At 34.2% G+C, this 18,938-nt stretch overlaps 1 pseudogene; it reads right to left on the bottom strand.

Moving 5' to 3' along the window:
- Window positions 1-18,428: 18,428 nt before the first annotated feature.
- On the bottom strand, window positions 18,429-18,547 carry LOC111729330 (annotated as a pseudogene).
- Window positions 18,548-18,938: the final 391 nt, after the last annotated feature.

Raw genomic sequence — 18,938 nt, 5'->3', positions numbered from 1 at the left:
AAAGTGAATAGGGTATTTCAGTAGGAAATTAGAAATAGGAAAGAAAAGTAAGAGGTGACAGGAAGTGTTCATATTCTTCCTCTTCTTTTTGGAATTATGTTGGGGATGAGTATTTCTAACTTTAGACAATTCTCGAAAGTGAAATGAACATTGAATTTTTATGAAGAGAAAGAAGTTGAACAAACCTGGAGGTTGTGTATACTCTTGTCTAAACAATGAGTCAGATGCTCATATGTGATCAAAAGTGGCTTGATGGAGTGCACTGGTGTCCCATCCTGTCTTCTTGACATTTTTACTCTAAGACTATCTTTCCTCTCCTTCTGTACTTAGTTGTAAACAACAAGCTCCTACTTTTTAAGGCAAGTGTTTCTCAGGGTTATGGACAGAAGAGGAAATTCCTTTTAAAATAGCTTTGCGATAGGACTCTTGTCCCTCATATGAAATAAACCTTTTGAGAAACAAAACAGAACAGATGGGAAATCACGTGATAAAAAAACAGCTCTGTAGTCCTGTGTTAATTTTAAATCTACTCTCTTCACTGGAGAACTTGTTATAGTTTGTGTTGATTCATTTCCCTGCCTCTGCTATTACTCTAAAGGGAGACATCATTACAAGTCTTGCACACATTCATAAGCATTACCAGCATCTTGAGTCTTTGATGTGTTTTGGGTCAACAGAATCACTGTAGCACGTCTATCAGAGGAGTGGCTTTGAAGAGAGTCTTGCAGCTTAGAGGGGGCAAAAATGCTCAGGGGGTAAAGACTCCTGTTAAGGAAAATATTGCTGTCAAGCCAGAGATATTTCTGAAGTCTTTATTCACTCTAGTGTCCTCCAAGGATTAGGACAAATGGACTCAGGGACTAATAAACTCTGATGTGTGTGGTAACATACAGGGTCTGTGTGGGCTGGAGGGCTGGACAACAGAGGACCTGTGGGCAATGCTGAGCTCTGACAGGAGTAAGAGCTCAAATCTTTACAAAGCTTACTTACTTTCAGTTATCTGAAGGTCATGTTAATGAGAACCCTTGCATAGGTTAAGATTAAATACACTATTTTCCTTAGACTTTAAAGATACCTTTAGTATTCTGTTGATAAGTATTGATATAGGTATAGTTCAATTTTCAGATTAAAAAAAAACTTAATACCTAGAAATAAATAAATAAATGAATTACTGTAGATGTAGATAGTTTCAAGGCAATTTCAATTCTTTTCATATATATATACACACATATACATACTCAAGGGTTTTTAAAAGCAATAAAATATTTTATTAAGCTAAACTCATGGCTATTTCATTTCATTATGAGTAGGATACTTTACAAATGAAATAAATCATCGCAAATGAAATGCTGCACTTTAATGATCTGAAAACATAACATTTTTAAATAGTCACTAGATATTTTGCCGATTTCACCAATTACTTGTCACACTCTGGCTGGAAATTCTGAACCATTCTATTCATTTACTAACTCAGCCAAGAAACTATTTTTAAAAATTTATGAGAATGCTTGTGGTTGAATTCCTTCATTGCCTTTACATATGACTAAGTGGAGAGAATGCTTTTCAATCAATTAGTGGTTATAAGCACCTGTCTTGTATTTCGCACCATAACTATAACTAAGACACTAATTGGCTTGCTTCTTAGCACCTTCTTGATCATACTGCCTGAATTTGGCCAGTTTTGCAATGGAGCATTTTGTGATCACATGTTAAAATGAAACTGTTATAGACCAGATGGCATTATTGGGTGGTCACGCTCGGGGGAAAAAAAAAACAAAACTGCACTGCAAGTTTTAATTTTTTCTAGGAAAATAGAATTTATTTCAGTCTGTAATGCAGACTAATATACATCATTTGCACCTCTAAGTGGTGCAAATACTTACTCTAAGGCAGGAGTCCCAAAAGTGGGGTCTGGCACCCCAGCGAGTGTGCAAGATGATCCTTTGAGGTCTGGAGAAAAATATGATTAACTTCTATTTATATTTTACTTATTTTTTGATAAAAGAAAAATAAAATTAGGCTTTGCTAATATTTAATATGTAGTCTGATGTGGATTCCCACCTTCATTTCATATATCATGTGTCACTTAAAATACTCAGCTTACTGAGAGAAGATTGTGAATTTCATGGCTTGCATGGGTTGGCAGAGTCACAATTATCCACTTGCTTTCAGCATATACATACATGTTTCAATTGGTCTATGGATGAACATAAATAAGGCTAAGACATTTGAAAGATATATTATGCCATTGGAAAAAAAATTTACTGAAAATAATGCTAATAAGTCAATACAAAGTGAAGAGCAAGAAAAAGTTGATATTTTTTTCTATTCTTCATATAAACTCTTGCACTGACAATTGAATCAAAATGTCTGCCTTCATCTCCTCTGCCATGAAATTATCAAGAGGACTATCAAAATATCGATATACATTCATTATTTTTCAAAGTTAACCTTGACTGACCTAGGGGAAAACTGTACCCTGAGATATCAGATAAGGATAGAACAAAGTCATCATGATCAGCAAAGAATTTTAAACAATACATGAAAAACGTACTCTCCTGATTATTTCCATGACATTATGTTATATAATACCCAGTTTAATATTTAATGGTAAGTGTTTATTAGCCACACTTAAAAATTTTTACTAATAGCCAATGACTTTTAGACACTTCAAGGAAACACTTGTTCTTGCCATGATAAAAATGGCTAAAAGAATCCTTGAAAAACAATATGTCAAGCTAGAATACATTCCTATGATAGTAAACACTGATAAGAAATGCACAATATACATTGTTCAAAACTTGAAGAAACAAATTTTTTAACAAACTATGTAGTGTAAGGGGTTTGGCATACGTAGCTAAAATACAGATGTTTCTAACAGGCTGCAGCTTATAGCATTTAAAATATTTTGTTGATGGAATATGAATGATTACCTTCCTACTTTTATTATGAGTCATTAAAGAAAAGAAAAACCAATGAGGTGATATTCTCAATAATAAATGACCCATTTAATAAAAATCGTATTTTGCAGAAAACTATTAAGTTAACCACAGAAAGAATTCTAGGCTTAGTTTACAGAGACAACATTCCAAAATTAATAGATGAGCTATTTTAGAAAAGTTGTTTAAGCCAAGAGTGCACAAAATGCTATAGGCTGACACTGATATCCTTGTATTTTAATTAAAAATAATAATAAAATGTAGCGAATTTTTAATAATATTTGAAATGAGGTAGGGAGTTACTATAAAAACCATTTGTTACCAAACAGAGGTTTACTGGTTATCTCATAGCAAAGAACTTGAACATGAAGATGAGTTACTAATATTTCTTTAACAAAAAGAAAAAACTTCAAATTTGCCAACATTTCTGTGATGACAAGTTGCTGTTACTATTATGTTAACTGAATATACATTTTAAAAAGTCTATATAATTTGTTTTTCTAAGATAAAGGTGATATTTAAACAATGAGTGAGGAAGTAACTGCTTTATAAAACAAACTTGTGCTATGTATAAAGCATTCTGAAAATATTTTGAAAATATGTGCATTGTTATGTGAATTTATTATTGAAAATGTATATGTATCACCTATTAAAACTCGTATAAGCAACATTAAACAAAAAAACTTGAATGCAGTTTTCTAACCAGCTAAAATTTTTTGAAATGAAAAGTTGCAGTAATATCAAACACCTGTATTAAAAATATAATAATGCATTTTCTTATTTGTTTTCGACATCAAAGCAGAGGTATTTATTAGTAAAATTTCAGCAAAATACTTTGCATACTTGTTAGACTGGATGGAAAATTTTGTGTCATGATTTAGTTAAAAAGTTGCATTTTGTCCATGTGGAGTTTCATATCTTTTTCTCCCTTGATGGCCTTTGAAATTGATATTGAAATAAACTGAAGTTTGAATCAGGATGCAACCTATTGTTAAATCAAAATTCAAAAAACAATTCGAAGCATATTCTGTCACATTTCTTTTTCTAAAAATTATTAACGATAACATTTATAGAGAAAGCAAATGTGGGTTTTTTTTGGTACTAAAAAGAGTAAAATAAACTCAACCTTAAAAATAGACTTTTTTGTGTTTGCTTTACATAATATATTAGCACAGTATTACATGTAAATGATTTGTAGCAGTGGTTCCCAACTGGAGGCATTTTGCCCTGCAGGGGACATTTGGCAGTGTCTAGAGATTTTTTGGCTGTCACCACTGGGGGAAGTACTTATGACATCTAGTTGGTTGAGGCCAGGGATACTGCTAAACATCTTATAATGCATAGGACAGCTCCATGACAAAGAATTATCTGGCTCAAATATGAAAAGTGCAGAGGTTGAGAAAGGCTACTTTAGAGATATATAAATATAAATATATATAATATATAGTGTGTGCTCAAAAATATTTTACTCATATGTCTACTCAGTTAAAAACATTTAGAGACCATTGTAAATTATGACTTCTGAGAAGTTGATTTGTCTGTCGAGGTGCTGTTTGATTCCAAGTGCAAAATATCTGGTATTTAAAAAAATTTACCACACTATTTTTATTCAAAACTCCCCTTGTTTTTATCCCTGTGAATTATAAATCATGGGTTGACAAGAGAAGGACTTCTTAGTAAGCAAGGCCACATTCGTACAATATCTTTAGAGCAGTCTTTCGCTGTTGTTTTTTTAAAGTATTAAAATGTTTAAAACAAGGTTAGAGTTTTCATGAGGTGATAGATGCATTTGCACATGGGATTCAAGAAATTTAATCTCGAACTATGGGCACTAAAATGAATTTCATGAAACTTATTTGCACCTTACCACTTATGAGTTTCTGGGCAGAGAATTGAATTTAGAAATACAGTTGAAGATTTTTGTTATCAAGTTCCTTGTCTCTATTTTGGTCAATCTTCAAAAGAACACTGTGAAGATAAACATGATTTTTAGTATTTATCAATCACTTTTTTTTTCCAGCCAAAAAGTATTAAATCTTACCAAAATGCTGTAGATTCACAATTTGTTTTAAAGGCTAGTACAATTGTTTTACTTTCACACAGTATTTTGGGATTAAAAATTGCCCAGAGGTGCAATAATCACTCTCCAACTTTAAATTGTTCTTATCTGATGTTCTTCAAACTTCTGTTTCCTTTCTGCAAGCCCAGAGTTTCAGAGCAATCATGAGTCATGACTTCGGAATAGAGATTTAGGAACTGAATTATAAAGTTAAAAAGGCAATGGACATTTGAATATAGGACCAGACACACACACACACACACACACACACACACACACACACACACACACACACACACACACACACACACACACACACACACACACACACACACACACACACACCATTTCTAGTATGCCTAATAAATTCAAAGAAGCAAGATAGTTTTACAAGTACTTCTTCAAAACCTGTAGGAGATGATGATGGAGATCTTAAAAACTTATCAAAACTTATTCATTATATGCAGCTTAAGTTGTAAAAATGTCATTTATATTGACTGTATTAATTATATTCCATATATTATTTTATTTGAGTTAGTATTAAGGAATATAAAAAATATTTAAAAATATGAAAAGAAAAGAATGTTAAAGTTCACTGATGGCTTTAATTTTTCTACTTTTTCTAAAGCCTATAAATTCTAGAAAAACCAATACTCCTTTGAAAAAAAAATTGAGAGATGGCAGTGATGGAGGCAACTACATGTTTAGGAAGTCTCTATAGTTTAGCAGATATACTTAATATATATTAAGATTTATGCATGTACTTCTGTGAATATCATTCTATTTTTCTCTCTAGAAATATATGTAGTGTATCTATGAAGATTATCTCATTTTTTGTCTATATAGTCTTAATCACATATAATTTTCCCCATAAAAAGTTCTTCAGCAGAGTTACTGAATATGCAACTTTAAGTAGAATAAAGTCATGATCAGATATGGATGTTGGGTAGTTGGCTAAACTTGCTCATAAGCTAGGTGACTTTTGCCCATCAGTCTCCCTGACAACAAATTAAAAGTTATTTGAGATTATAGAATATGGCATTGTTCATAGAAATACCATAGAGGAAAATAGGAAAACAAATTTAAAAAATCCTTTAAATGTTAAATATGGGAACAGCAAGTCTAAGCAATAAACTAAAATCATTTATGGCTTTCAAATGCAAAGATAGGTGCTTGATAAATTTTAGCATCTTCTGGGGGGTAGAGAGTAGAAAGGAAGTGTTTGTTTCTTCCTTTCAAGTTCCTAAAGTTAAATGCTACAACAAGGTTAGGAAGGAATTGCAAACTGTTGCCCATCTGTCATTACTGATTACTTGGTAATTTCTTGCCTTTATTTTCCTTTTATAATGATAAAAAAAAAACATAGCATATTCTCACAGTTCTCTCCTGCTCTTTTGTTCTAAGTAAATGTTTTTTTTTCCAATTCTGGTTATTTTTTCAATTTTTTTTAAAAAAATTTCTTATGTATTTTGGCTATTTTAAATATTGTTTTAATAATAAAAATATTTACTAAAAGATAAGATCAAAGTTGAAATATATCAACAGGAATTATAGTATTTATTGGAGACAAAACTTCAGAAGAAGAAACAAATCAAAATACACTGTCTGCTAATATACTCTAAAATTGGTAATAAAGTGAACAGAAACAATAAGATTTGATCTTCAGGAGAGATCCGCATTTCAAGAACAATTTTGCAAATTCATTTACCATGTTAAATCAGTTTTGGAAATGTTTTTTTCTCTGACTTTTGGAAAGAAGAAAATTGATACTTTGGCATTGCAAGGCAGATGGTCCTTATTTGTTATTTGGTATCTGATGGTTCAATAGAATCACTTCAAGTTTTCCATCTTTTAGTGCCTTGATAGTTAAACATGTATTTCAACATCTTTTGAAGAAATTGCTTTATGCCTTCATTATCTTAAAATATACACCTACATAAAGCATTTGTTATTCATGCTGCTTTTAAATCTCTTTCTCTGGTCTGAAGTTTTTCATATAAATCTTAAATAATCTATTTGTTCTAAATCATGTCATTGTAGGAATAGAATAGAAATTTAAATTGAATAGCGTTTTAGTTTCCTTATTCTTCCAGACTTACAACTACCAAACAAATAATAATGAGGCAGGTAAAAAGAAAGAGAAGAAGAGCAATTATCTTCTGCAGGGAACTTTTAAGATAAATATTGATCTTTTTCTAAAACTCATTGGAAGTCATGATATTAGTTACCAACAAATACTAGTCATTGTTTCCTCTATTAGACAAATAACATAATAATCCCATATCATAATTTGGTAGGGGAAGTAAATGTCAATTTCTTTTTTTTTTTTTTTTTAGTCCCTTATAATTGAAATGGTTACAGCACGATGGCTGTAAAATAGAAATAAAAATAAATAAAAAGAAAACAAAGGAAACCCCCAAACCAAGGAGTGGGGGGCTTTTTCTAAATCTACATGAAGTCCTGGCAGGTAAACTAATGGTATATATTGTAAATATCAGCATTCTCGCATGAAAATTGAACAGAACTCACACATTGTATGTCGCCAAACTAAAACTGATCAACAGTGAGGTTAAATAAATCATAACCAGAACTTCAACACACCCTAGAGAAGTCACTTCTATGATTGGAACCATGCCTGAGAGACAAGAAATAACCAATGATTTCAGTTTAAACAACCTGTGGTATACATATGTAAATACTCTGTGTTGAGAATTTAAGATAATGTTAGAAAGACTTCATCTCCATTGAATAACAAAATCAATTGGCGTTCTTTTAACTTTGGTCACATAAGATGACCAGCCATGCTGGCCTTCCAAGCTTCAAGAGTTGTCTCTATTCTTGTCAGGGACACTCTCGAGGAGTATCCCTGATCCTCCTCGAGACTAAGGGGGCCACTCTGTTAATACACAATTCAATAGCACTCTGCTTTTCTTTGGAACACTCAGTGGTTCCTCTTTCTTCTGTTGAACTATAAGTCACATGAGGGCAGGAATTGTGTCTATATTTTTTATTGCTATATTTCTAGTACCTAGCACAATGCTTGACAAAGATAAATGAATGAATCTACGTTTGTTCACTTCCTAAGACCATATTTTTGTGCTTGTCTTAATTTATGAGGATTGGGTTTTGGTATTGCTTTTGGCATTCATTTTGCAAAAGAGGACTGATTCAGAAAATGTTAATTAAAATGTGATATTTTAATGTTAAAAATATGAGAGATGAAAAGTATGAAAAATGATTGCCTGTTTTTAATAATGGGCTGCATGATATTATTGACAGTGCTTGTGTTTTCTCAAGTAGCTTTCTCAGAATAGTTTCAGGAACTTCAAACACGCCTTTCATCCTCATGTTATCTCTGTGATACGTGAAGTATTTTCAGTATCACCATATAACAGCTTGGGAGGCAGGCAGGTCTGAAAGGCAGAAGTCCAGAAATGTTTTCCATTTGACCAAGTGTTTGTTTCTAGTTATGGACTTTGCTCGTTTTCATTTGGCCTACGCAAAATCTGCTTTACTCAAGGGCACCATTTAGTTTTTATTTGTGTAGCTTTCTATGTGCTATAGCAGAGATGAAAAATTATTATGCTTTCTTTTTGAAACTTTGAGTCTCAAGAAGAGATGTTTAATGTAGTGAGAGTTTAATAACTATACTTTGTCATTTCACAATGACAAATACCATTTATTTATTTATATTAATTTTACAAATTTATTGCCCTTCTTTTTAGTCTCACTCAGAGACAAGATGAAAGACTTTTAATAAAAATTCTGCATAATAATATCAACATTAAAAAATGCCCCAGTAATAAACTTATAAACACTCAAGAAAAGAGAATTTTCCTCAAGAATTAGTATTGGTTACATGTAGCTCAGTTAAGCAAAGTAACTACGTATATGTACATCCATGCTTCACCTATACCCACTACATACACGTTCACAGTTGTGCATGCCACATCTTCAAGAATACTATTCCAATCTATGACACACTTTATATTCTTGAAATATGTAAATCCAACAACATATACTTCCGTATTCAATATAAACATTGAAAAAAGAATGAAATCTTGTCATTTGTGAGAACATAAATGACGTTTGAGGGCATTATGCTAAGTGAAATAAGTCAGACAGAGAAAGACAAATATCATATGATCTCACCTACACATGGAATTTGGAAACAACACCACCAACACCAACACCACCACTACAAGCTCATAGATACAGAGAACAGACTGGTGGTTGTCAGAGGGTGGAGGTGAGCAGTGGTGAATGGGGTCAAAAGGTACAAACTTCCAGTTATAAAATAATTGTCATGAGATGTAATGTACAGCATGGTGACTATAGTTAATGATATATTTAAAAATTGCCAAGAGAGTAGATCTTAAAAGTTCTCATCACAAAAGAATGGTTTATAGTAATGGATGTTACCTAGACTTCTTATGGTGATTATTTCATAATATAATAAATATTGAAATATTATATTGTATACCTGAAACCAATACAATGTGTTATGTCAATTATACCTCAATAATTATAAAAAAGATTGAAAGAGAACGTCTCTGAATTTATCAGGACTCTTCAGATTTCCAAAAAACCAATAAGTTATAATTTGTGAAGATGGTGGAAAATTATTGGTTTTAAACTCAAGGATATGCTATTTTAAAAGACATAGTATTTAAAAAGAAAAAAAAACTAATAAATGAAGGTGGCTTCTCCCATGAATCAAATCTGAAACCCGAGGGGCTTCCATTTCCAGTGAAAAGAAAGCTCAAGGCAGATTCCTTTCCCCTCCTCCATTCCTCTTCGATAATGAAATTTCATCTTTTGGGGGGCCTTAGCTGTGTCTGCAGTGAGGCTCTAACTGCACAAAATAAAATCTCAAATGAATGTTTAATAAAAATTTGGTTATTTAATGCATTTCTGAATTTTTGTTTGTTTTTTTGTGATTTTCTTTGTACAAAGATATATTCTGAGTAAAATATCTTTGGGCTTCTCTCCCCACCAAATGAAAATTTCAAGTATAATTAACAACTTGCTAGCTGATGTAGAAAGTAGGGAAACATTATTAATAGCTAGGACATACTCAAAATGGCAACAGAGAATAGAAAATTATGCAAATAAAGATTCTTCTAACTATGGAGAGTATCCTTAAATGATCAGTTTAGTGTTTTTTCTTTGTTTTAATAGTTCCTTAGGAAAGCTGCTTTTTATACTCTCAGAACTCTGTTGGCAAGCTTCAGAGACAGCTCTCCTGTTTGCTTTGTTTGATGCGCCTTGCAGCCCTACACACGGCCTGTGGCCTGTGGTGATTGTTGGTGTTTCAGGCTTCTCTTATCATTGGTGGAACTGGCATATTGTCAAATCCTATTGAAGAGCCATTATTTCTGTAGCAGCAAAGATTGGAGAGCAATGGTCCTGCCAGGTGCATACCCACCCAGGCAATATTTTCTTCTCCAGGAACATGGAAAGGCCACTTGTGGGGAAAGGTGGAGGGAAACAAACCAATTGCCATTTCCGAGGGGGAAAAATTTGATCCCTTTGTGCTCTTATCTTCATCCACTTCCAATTTTACTGATTTACGTATGCTGGATTACAGAGGAGGTAAAAAGGAGAGGAGAAAGAGCTTGATTTGAGTGCTTGCGGCAATGTATGAGTGACGATAGATGGGTCTTAGTGAGACAGCTTTGATAACAGCTTAATTAGATGTCAGATACTGTCATGCCCGGCACACAGCACTCGATCGACCACATGATCATCTGGAAAGAGTGCACAAACAACATATGCTTTTTGTTCATTCATTTGTTCATGCATTCATTTGATACATAATGTATTGAGTGCTACCATGTACTGGGCACTGTTCTAAGCACAAGGATTATAGCAATGAACAAAACAGCCCCAAGTCACTGGTTTTTGGAAACTTTCATCTTAATGGATCCTACATTCTCTACATTCTCATGACATAGTGAAATTGCTAGGTTATTTCCCAGATGTCTTATAAATTATTTTAATTAAATATAATTAATATCGGAAAATTTTTGCCTTGGCGCCAAGCTGGGAGAATTTGAATTTAAGTATTAAATCTTTGGTAAAATTAAACCCCAAAGAGCTATAAAAATACATTCCATTATATATGTATACTCAAAAAATATTACTATTGTAGTGCTGTTGAAGGTGGGACAAAATTCAAGGAAAATTCAGAATTCATATTTTCTTAGAATTCTATGTTAATTACAAAATATTAAACACAGTCTTAGAAACCACATTTGTTTTCACCTGTGTTCTATCTCATTACACAGGACAAGTACACAAGCTCATGGAGTAATCTGCTTATTTGTCTGTCCACCTCTACAACAGGCCATGAATCAGTCTCCACTGTGACCCCTAGAAGAGCAGCTTCGAGTCAGTTTACTGATACCAGGTCGCTAGTTTTGCATCCACAGGGGCAGCAGCTGCCTGTGGAGAATGGTGAGGCAAGGCCTTCCTCCAGCTGCCTCTGCTCTGACCCCTTTCATCCATTCAAGCTGTTTGCTTGGAAAGGTGTTCTAGATGATTTTCCTCACTACACTCCCTCCCTGTTCCCATCTTTTCTGCACACTGTGTCAAAATGAACCTTTCACAGCATCACTCTCCTCTAATGGTTTTCCTGCTCCAGAAGGTCCCATCAGATCCAATCTCTTCTCTTTGCCAGGCTATCAAAGCCCTCACATTTTGGAACCAACTTAATCTGGTAACAACCACAATGATAAAGTTAACAATACTTGGTATATTCAGTTGTAAGTTGTTTGTACACAGAGGATCTCAATTGATTATAATTATCCTCCTTGACAGAGGGTTGCATGGGATTTCAGAAAGGTCAAGTGATTTGCTCAAAGCTGCCCAGCTGTCAGGTGGAACCAAGGTTAGAGCTCAATTTTTCTGAATCCCGAACCACTTCACTTGTTGCTGCTTCACCTTTTCATGACGTGCTCTTTGCTCCAGTTGCTCAAGTGCGTTTTCCAGTTCCCAGCACTGGCCGCGCTCCTCCCAACTGGTAATATTCTCTTGCTCACTTTGCCCCATCCCTGTACCCAGCTGGATATGCCAACGTCCTGAAGCCTGCCTGGCTCCTTCTTCCTGTGAGCTCTAGCACACAGTTGTCTCTTCTTTCTCTGAAATATTTCCTTAAGCAAAGGTTTAGCCCAGGGGTTTTCAACCTCAGAACTATTGACATATTATGCCAAATAATTCTTTGCTGTGGAGAGGCTGTCCTGTGCACTGTAGGGTATTTATCAGCGTCTCTGGCCTTTAGCTATTACGTGCTAGCAGTATCCCTAGTTGTGACAACCTAAAACGTTCTCAGACATTGCCAAATGTCCCCTGGGTTGAGAACCACAGCTTAGCATGTAGTTGAGGGATGTGGTTTAAGTGTGTCTTCTCAAGAGAAAGAAGTGAGGACAGAATGCTTGCATTTTGTTTGTATTCTCTGAAGTTGTTCTGCACTCAATATGAGTTATAGACCCTTGTTCCACCTTCAAATTGTTGCCACCTATTATATCTTCATACTCCTGTTTGATTTCGAGTTGTATAGCATAGTAATTAAGAGCCTAGCTTATAACATTTTAAAGAATGGGTCTACATATCACCTCTATCACTAGTTGTATAGCTGTGAGACCGTCGCTGGACTTTCTGTTTGTGAATGTCAGTATTTTCCAATAGCAATTATAATGCAAGCCACCAAAAGAATAAAAAGGAACAAGTGAAATGAATTTGACAATATATTTAATCCAATGCACCCAAAACACTATCATTTCAAAATGTAATTAATATAATAAATTTTTAATGAGATGCTTGACATTTTTCTTTTTGCATTAAGCCTTTGAAATCCAGTGTGTATTTTATTCTTACAGCAAGTCTCAATTAGAATTAATCACACTTCAAGTGCTCAATAACACGTGTGTCTGGTGGTGACCAGATGTGCTCATTTCCCCCATTTGTCTGTTGGCATCCTGAGGGGCAGAGACGTTCTTATTAATTTTATATTTAAAAACATTATAAATTGTCTTTTAAATAATAAATTATACTGATTTTCCTGGATCAAAAGCTCGAGTCTGCTTTGGTTCTTTTTCCCACTTTAGAAGTCATTTTAGCCCATAGTATAAAATATAGAAAATATAAAAGAAATTAAGTCTCCTTCCTTGAATGGGTTCCTGTCTACCTGTACAGGGAAGATATATATGGATGAACAACTGAAAAGCAATGTAAAATTATTAAGAAGAATGCTTTCAAAAAGAAGCTTTCGAAATTGAATGACCGAGGGAAAAAATAATGTCTTTAACAAATGATGCCAAGACAACTGGATAGCCACATGCAAAAGAATAAAGTTGGACCCTTACCGCACACGTTATGCAAAAATTAGCTAAAAATGGACCTACATTTAAGAGCTAAAAGCATAGATCTCTTAGAAGAAAACATGGGTATAAATGTTCATGATCTTGGATCTGGCAATGGATTTTTAGATGTGACACCAAAAGCACAAGCAACAAAAGAAAAGCTAGATACGTTGGATTTAATCGAAATCAAAACTCTTGTGCAGTACTGAGAGAATAAAAAGACAACCCACAGAATGGGAGAAAATATTTGAAAATCAATGGACATTCTCCAAAGAAGACAAACAAATGGCAACAAGTACACGAAAAGATGCTCCAGGTCACCAGCCATCAGAGAAGTACAAATCAAAACCACAATGAGATACCACTTCATACCCACTAGGATAGCTATAATTAAAAAAAAAAAAAAGAAAAAGAAAAAGAACAAATGTTGGCAAAGATGTAGAGAAACTGGAACCCTCACACACTGATGGTGGAGATGTAAAATGATGCAGCCTCTGTGAAAACAGTTTGGTAGTTCCTTATTAAGTCAAAAATACAATTATCATATAGCCAGCAATCCTATTCCTACGTATATATTCAAACAGAAATTTGTATAAGAATGTTCACAGTAGCTGAACAATAGCTAAGTAGTTAAGTGTATTTCACAATAAATATATTTGCACAATAGCTGAAAAATGTAAATAACCCAAAGTCCATCAATGGATGAATAGATAAATAAAATTCAATATAAGCATACATTGGAATATTATTCAGCCATAAAATGAAATGAAATACTGATACATGCTACAACACGGATGAAACTTGAAATTATTATGCTAAATAAAAGAAGTCAGATGCAAAGGGCCACATATTGTGTAATTCCATTTATACAAAATGTCCTGAATAGGCAAATCCATAGAGACAGAGGAGTTAGAGGTTTCTGGGTGCTGAGAAGCTAAGGAAATGAGGAGTGACTGCTTAATGGGTGTGGAGTTTCCTTTTGAGGTGATTAAAGAATTTTGGAACGAGATGAAGGTGATGGTTACACAACACTATGAATATATGAAATGCTTCTGAATTGTACATTTAAAAATGTACAATGTTTAAAGTGGTAAATCTTAGGTTTTGCGTATTTTAACACAGTAAAGAAAATTGAATGGTTGATAATGGTTCTGGGGCCACACAGGGTATCAGTGAGGGCTTTTTTGAACAAGGTGGGCTTCTGAGCACAAAGATGTGAAATTTGAATTTTCTGCCAGGAAGAATAAGGGTGACCTAGATAAAGATAGAAGCCTGAGCAGAACAGCTTGTGGAACAAGTGGGGCTCATGCGAAAGTGCTAAGGAAAGTCACTTTATATTCTACAATTTTGATACAAGCAAGAATTACTTTAAAGCACTAAATATATTTTCATCAGAGAGCAAAAACTCCTAAGTTGTTAAATATCGATAAGTGAACACATAAAACAGGATGGTATATTCTTCGGATCTTGTAATCAGATATTATTGTTTTATTACCTTTGAGAAAAGAGGCAACTATTCCTTGGGATCACTCACAGTTCATCAATTTTTATAACATTTGTTTTACAAATATTGTGTTCTTGTGGAGGAGAGAGGTAGGGACACACACGGCATATTTATTTTTTCTATATCCAGAGTGAATCCATACATCATTGCATTAGGAGCTAAATCTGTCTTTGATTAATTATTGCATTAAAGTGCAACGTGAAATATCCAAAGTTTGAAAAAGAGATTGTTAAATGTTCATATGGATATCAATAGCTTCAGGAGGCACAAACTGCCCTGTAGCCACCCAGTCAGAGCCGAGACTGTCAGCAAGACAGGTTGAGAGCTGAGTGATGAAAGGCAACCCCACATAAGAAAGTGTTAGGTGATTGCATTTTAAACTTAATGTAGCAGACTTGAGCCAAGGCATACTGCAGGTTATTCCTGTGTACAATAAGGTGAAGAGCCTATCATTTGAGTCTTTAATTCCTAGCCACTTTAAACTCATTGGGTTTTGTCAGCCCTAAACTAAGGTCATCACTCTTCATAAGTTTTTCCCACAAACTAAACAAAACATTGTGGTGTCGCCATCTCAGTCCCTCTGTGGGGAATGTTAGACATCACTGACCTGGATGATTGCTGTTGGCAGGACACCCAAATACAGGCATCTAGATTGGGAAGAGGCCTCAAAAACTGGCTGACAACCAGCATCCTCACTCAGGGACCCCATTCTCTGAAAAATTATTTCTAAAGGTCTTCCATTCCTTAATGTCAAGGAAAGCATTGCCAAATAGAAGTTAAATTTAGCTGTTCTTCTAAGAGACAACAAAGAAAATGGAAATTTTGATGTCTAAGAAGGCCTTTTTTATTATTATCATCAATTAATATTTATTTGGCAACCTTTGGCATTCATGGTACTGTGCAATAGAATATGTCACAGAGGATTAGTTTACCTCAAGAAATTTAGGGCTATCTTCAAAAACACATATTGTTATTAAATCTCTTGATCACTCACTCTTGCAATCATAAATAAGAGATGGAGGAAACCCCGCATCTTCAATTCTTTCAGATTATGGTAGAAAAAATAGAACTAAAAAGGTGTTTGGTGTAAGTTATCCTATATTGAATTTCGAGCTATTATGCTCAGTGTTTTGAGAGAGGAAAATTACATTTCATATTAGTAGTTTGTTGAGTATACGGATGATGTTTTATGTAGGTTAGACACATCTTTTAAAAGGCAAGTAAAATATTAATTTTTAAAAAATTTCCCTTTAGTCCTTACCATATGATTCCTCCTTCATCAGAAGTTCCCAAATTCTATTTGCTAAAATTTTAAAACTGGTTTTGAAATCTGAGCACCACCTGGCGATTCCAGAACTCTTGCTTCTCACCCCTTTCCCTGTATCTTCTGCTGTTTATTTTTCTATGATATCATTCTTTCACACCATTCTGTGTTCTAGGTACTGAATTTTCTTCCTCTGTTATAATCAGAGGAGCTCAGGATTTGGAATCAAATGGACCTGGTTGAAATTTTAGTTCTACCAGTTACTAGTTGTATGACCTTCTGCAATCTTCTTAGATATTTGTGCCTTAATTTCTTCATCTGCAAAATGGGAAGAGTAACACTATAGATTTGTTAAAGGATAATATGAAAAGACTATATATAAACCACTTATTACAGACCAGTGTGTCAAGTAAGAACTCATTCTCCTGCTCCATCAGACTAGAATAGTCCTTGTCCCCTGGTCCCTCAATAGGTGCCTGATATCTCGTGTGGAACCTCTATACATAAGCCAGCTGTGATTTCTTTAAAGAAAAGTAAATGCTCATTTAAAATAACACAACAATCTATTTACCTCTGTGAAGCCTTGCTTTTTGTGTTATGTCTATTTTGATAATTTCTTTGCTATTTTTCTGTAATGCAACAGGATTAAAAATTTAGAAGAAAATCAACCACTAATCATTGCCTTTAAATATGGTAAAAAATGAATGCATAAACTAACTTTAGTATAACTTAATGTTCCAAACCAAACTACCAACATTAATTGGTATAGAAATATTTCTTTGTACACATTTTTGCACAGGAAACTTTAAAAAAGAATTGCTTGGTTGGCTAACACCATTGGAATGCCAATTTCTAATAAACAATGAACACTCCATTTTATTGGTCTGCTAGGAACACATATATATGAAAGTAGAGCATTGTAATTTGAAAAATTTATTTTAGCCTTAAAGTTTTTAAAAGTGGCTTCAACTGTTTCTACTTTATATTGCTTTTAATTTTTCAGTGGTTAATACATTTCAGTAAAAGGTGGGGAGTTTTAAATTACACAGTAAAAGAGAAACAAATCAAAAGATTTCCTAAAAATGTGAAGAATGTCTGAAACCAACTCTAATAAAAAAGAAAACGTACTGAGAGTATGTTTAAGAAGCTGTTTCTTTTTGCACTTATTTTACCCTGAAATACCGTGATCAGATTATGTAATTTTTGGAATGACTATAGGCTCTGAGTGCGTATAAAATATCTGAGACACAAAAAGAACTTTTTTTTGATAAAAACTTTTGGGATCTTTTGATTATAAGAAGTTACTTAGTTTTTCACATAAATAGTTTCCATTTACTATCTGATGAATTTAGAGAATGATGGTCATCAGGGATGCTCACCGGTTCCTCCCGGTTCTCCTTTTATTGTGCATATGTCAAGTGTGTCCTTCACTACCTCTTTGAAGACAGATGTGTCCATAGGGCTTGCTTTGGCTAATAGACCATTTCTAAGCAGACATCTTTAAGGGCTAGTGGGCAATTCACACTTCCTCTTGCTCCACCATCATGGAAAAATTAGAGGAAAACATGATGCCTGCTTGTCATACATAAGCATTCCAGGGTGAATGGAATATAGAGTACAAAAAAATGTGAAGAAGCCTGGAAAAGCCATGGTCAAGCTTATAGAGACATTCAGTACTAAGCACAAGAGTTTGAACTATATTTCAAAAGCAATGGAGGAAATTCTGAAGGGTTGTGAGCAGGCGCACGAAGTGACCAGAGCTAGGCTCCAATAGAGACTAGAAAGGTTTTGAGATGCATACTAGAAAAGCTTAATCAAAAGGACATTGGCATTATGGGCAATTCTGAAGAGAACTCAGAAAGAAAAGAGGAGAAGCAGGACTTTAGTAGACACTGAACCTGCTGGCACCGTGACACTGGACTTATTAGCTTCTAGAACTGTGAGAAATAAATGTTACTTAAGAAAAAAAAAATTGAAAACCAAATAAAATTAAAATAAAAGAAAGAAGTTATTTAGATCCAGGTAAACATAAAAAGAATTACTCATTTACTTTTCTAAGGCTGATGAAATTCTTTGGGGGAAATAAAATAAATCAAATTTGTTTGCTCTATAAAGCAACCATAAAGCTTTTATAAACATAGTGAATCTTCTAAAAAAATAGTGACTACTTATTGTGTGTGTGTTTTTGTTGTTGTTGTTGTTGCTGCTGTTGTTGTTGTTTTTGTTTTTAGGCAAGGCAACCCTTTGTTGACCACACAAATTGCAAGGACCTTGTCAGCTTACAATCCCTTATTTTTTATGCCTATAGCACCTGGTCTTCCTAGGTGGTCTCCCATCCAAGTACTAGCCAGGCCCAACCCTGCTTAGCTTCTGAGATCAGACAGGATTGGGCTTGTTCGGGGTGGCTTGGCCATAAACTACCTATTGGTTTTTGAGACATAAACATACGGGGTATATTTTCTAGAGGATCTCATTGTCTATGAGATTTCACTCTTATTGGTCAGAAGAGCTTACCCATGAAATAAATGGACACTAAATCTCATTAACTTTTTATTCATGACTGCTGTTGGAGGAATGTAAAATTCTTTGCAAAGTGAGAACAAATGGTGTAGACTCATCTGTTTATTAAGGGCTTGAGAGCCTAAGTAGTAGCTGAGAGCTACAAACATTAATTTCAAAAGAATATTTGCGGTTGTTTATGGGTAGGGCAGTCTTAGGCAGGTTTTGACATGTGTATTCCTGTCCAGCAGGACTAGGACATGGGGTGGGGAGCTTTAAGTGGTCGTCAAAGGTGAATTCTATTCTGGGA

Source organism: Pteropus vampyrus, unplaced genomic scaffold (genome assembly GCF_000151845.1).
Source record: "Pteropus vampyrus isolate Shadow unplaced genomic scaffold, Pvam_2.0 Scaffold8, whole genome shotgun sequence".
NCBI classification, from domain to species: Eukaryota; Metazoa; Chordata; class Mammalia; order Chiroptera; family Pteropodidae; genus Pteropus; species Pteropus vampyrus.
The sequence above is the reverse complement of the archived record's forward strand: the minus strand, read 5'-3'. Positions and strand labels throughout refer to the sequence as shown.